The sequence below is a fragment of the Oratosquilla oratoria genome, chromosome 1 (genome assembly GCF_046742065.1).
Source record: "Oratosquilla oratoria isolate Oo_2021 chromosome 1, ASM4674206v1, whole genome shotgun sequence".
Classification (NCBI taxonomy): Eukaryota; Metazoa; Arthropoda; class Malacostraca; order Stomatopoda; family Squillidae; genus Oratosquilla; species Oratosquilla oratoria.
The window spans coordinates 114410279-114413530 of NC_134777.1; the positions used below are offsets into that span (position 1 = coordinate 114410279).

A 3252-nucleotide genomic window follows, 5' to 3' on the forward strand; every position below is an offset into this window, starting at 1 on the left:
AGAAGAGGAGGAGGAGCACAAGATGGATATAAAAGGGCAAGAGGAGGAGGAGGAGGAGAAGTAAAAGAGGAGGAGAAGGAGGAGGAGAGGGAAAAGGTGCAGGAGGAGGAGGAGAAGGAGGAGGAGGAGAAGAAGGAGGAGGGGGAAAAGGTGCAGCAGCAGCAGGAGGAGGAGGAGGAGGAGGAGGAGGAGGAGGAGAGGGGAAAATTATAGGAGCAAGACAAGGAGGAGTATGAGTGATTATTCATATGAATGTTCGTGCACGTATGTACTTGCGCGTGAGTGTGTGTGCGTTTGTATAATCGTAATTTGTAATTGAATATCAGGGCCTCAATCTATATACGAAATCATTGGCGAATTACGCTTTCCAATTAACATTTGTATCGAGCTGAATTAGGTTCTAGACTCTTAGTGTTTACAGTTTAAACAACAATAATTTTGTTTCGACGGCTGCACAGTTGATCAAGAATTGCAAGATGTATTTCTGCTCTCCTGCCTTTGTTGTTCTATATTGCACGTCCTTCAGAAATTCTCATTCCCAACTATGACACCCCTTTTGTTCTTTATTTTTCTATCCCTCACGAAAGAAAGAAAAGAAAAAAAGAAGAGAAAAAATAAGAATTATGGCAAAAATCCGGATGTGACGTCATGTCGTCCCACTTTCTCCACGACTTGTGAACAGAGGCATATGCCACCTCTAATTCAATCTTTTTCATGTATATAAATATAAAACTAAAGGAATCGATGCATATAGGCCTGAAAATAGAAATAAAATGGAAATATGAAAGGAGGTTATATCTATTTTTCCCAACGTACAACAAGTCTTTTCAAACATAGATAAAAAAGAAAAGAAAAAAAGAAAAAATTCTTCCGGAGTTAGACTCTGTGTGTAGATGAAGTCAGAAAGGTTTACAGTGAAGAAGAGGAGAGAAGAGGGAGGGAGGGAGGAGAGAAGAGGGAGGAAGGGAGGGAGAGGGAGGGAGGGAGGGGGGAGAGGAACAATAAGAGAGAATAAAGCATAAATAAGAATAGAATCACGGTAGAGATGTGGTAGAGTAGCGAGAAAGATTTGATGAAATCCTATTTCGTTTCCACTTAGTACCCAATAGAGCTCTGCACGAAATTAGAGCAAAGAGCGTTGGTAGAGTAATATTTGAGCACTGGCGAAGAGAAAACAGAGCTATCATGGTCTCCTCTTTTGGCCTCTTTCTTTTTGGGAGTTTTTCTTCCCTAAAAAAAAACAAAACATAAAATATAAGGGCTAGGCAGACAGACAGACAATAACAGAAACTGACAAGCATAGACAGACAGACAGACAGACAGATAGAGACAGAAAGAGACAAAGACAGACACGGACGGATGGATAGATAGTTGAACATTAATAAGATAACCCCACAAGGTAAGGTACTTTGGAGATTCTATTATGGTTGAGAACAGACAACTTTATGCTACTGCGTGGTAGGGTGGGGAGCGAACCCTTGCTTGAATTGATTCTCGGTCGATCGAGACCCCTAATACAGGCCTACAGCGCCCCCTCCTACTCTCCCTAATAAAACCACCTGCCTCCTTAGCCAGAAAAAATCTTCAAAGGACGTTACCGCCGCTCAAGGAGGATTAATGTGGGTAGGAAAGTGTCTGTGAGTTCGTTGCTTGCATTCTTGCGTGGAGTCCTGTGAGTATTTGTCGTCCTTGTGCATGCAGGGCCTAATCTGTTTGCGACGGTTTATGCCTTCGGTCGTCCCGGGGTCGTTTCCGGGAGTGGCGGTCGTCGTCCGAGGTGTGCAGGTGTCCGGGGTGTGCAGGTGCCCGGGGGTGTGCAGGTGTCCGGGGGTGTGCAGGTGTCCGGGGGTGTGCAGGTGTCCGGGGTTGTGCAGGTGTCCGGGGTGTGCAGGTGTCCGGGGTGTGCAGGTGTCCGGGGGTGTGCAGGTCAGGTGTCTGGGGTGTGCAGGTGTCCGGGGTACACCCGCCCGCAGTCGCCTTGGCTATGGTGGCGATCGTGCGGATTTTTATATACACTTCAAAGAAAAGGAAAAAATATATACATAGGGAGGGAAAGGAAGAAAGAGAGAGAGAGAGAGAGAGAGGAACAGAGAGAGAGAAACAGAGGAGAAACACAGAGAAATAGAGAGGGAGAGAAACAGGGAGAGAGAGAAACACAGAGAGAGAGAGAGAGAGAGAGAGTCAGAGAAAGAGAAAGAAACCAAGAGAGAAAATAACAGAGAAAGAAACAGAGATAGAAAGAAACAGAGATAGAGAGAGACAGAGGTAGAGAGAGACAGAGATAGAAAGAAACAGAGATAGAAAGAAACAGAGATAGAAAGAAACAGAGATAGAAAGAAACAGAGATAGAAAGAAACAGAGATAGGAAGAAACATAAATAGAAAGAAACAGAGATAGAAAGAAACAGAGAGAGAGAAACAGAGAAACAGCAAGAGAAACAGAGAGAGAAGCAGAGAGGAAGAGGAGAAAAAAAAAAAAAGAGCTCCTGACACAATATTGCGTAAAAGACAAATTTAATGAATAAAAATGACACTATGTCTCGAAATTCCAGTCTTATGTAGGTGGGAAAATGTCGCACTATGAAGAATCTTGCAAAGCCTCCAGGTAGCAAGACGAAGATAAGAGGTTCTCCTCGTCCTCCTCGTCCTCCTCGTCCTCCTCCTCCTCCTCTTCCTCCTCCTCCACCTCCCCCTCCTCGCCCACCTCCTCCTCCGCTTCCTCCTCCTGTTCCTCCTCCTCCATCTCCTCCTCCTCGTCCACCTCGTCCTCCTCTTCCTCCTCCTCCTCTGCCTCCTCCTCCTCTGCCTCCTCCTCCTCTGCCTCCTCCTCCTCTTCCTCCTCCTCAGCCTCCTCTTCCTCCTCCTCAGCCTCCTCCTCCTCCTCCTCCTCCTCTTCCTCCTCCTCAGCCTCCTCTTCCTCCTCCTCAGCCTCCTCCTCCATCTCCTCCTCCTCGTCCACCTTGTCTCCTCTTCCTCCTCCTCCTCTGCCTCCTCCTCCTCTGCCTCCTCCTCCTCTTCCTCCTCCTCAGCCTCCTCTTCCTCCTCCTCAGCCTCCTCCTCCTCCTCCTCTGCTTTCTCCTCCTCTGCCTCCTCCTCCTCTTCCTCCTCCTCAGCCTCCTCTTCCTCCTCCTCAGCCTCCTCCTCCTCCTCCTCGGGGAAGTGCCGAGAAACCTCAAAACTTGGGGAAAGCATGTGAGAGTGAGAAAGACTATGAAGGAGAGATGATGCGGACGAAGAAGCATCTGCTGTCGGC

General features: G+C 47.3%; 1 pseudogene; it reads right to left on the minus strand.

Annotated features, from left to right (window-relative positions):
• The window catches only part of LOC143029540 (uncharacterized), a 35530-nt pseudogene extending 32590 nt beyond the window's left edge, over nucleotides 1-2940 (minus strand).
• Between the last annotated feature and the right edge of the window lie 312 nt (nucleotides 2941-3252).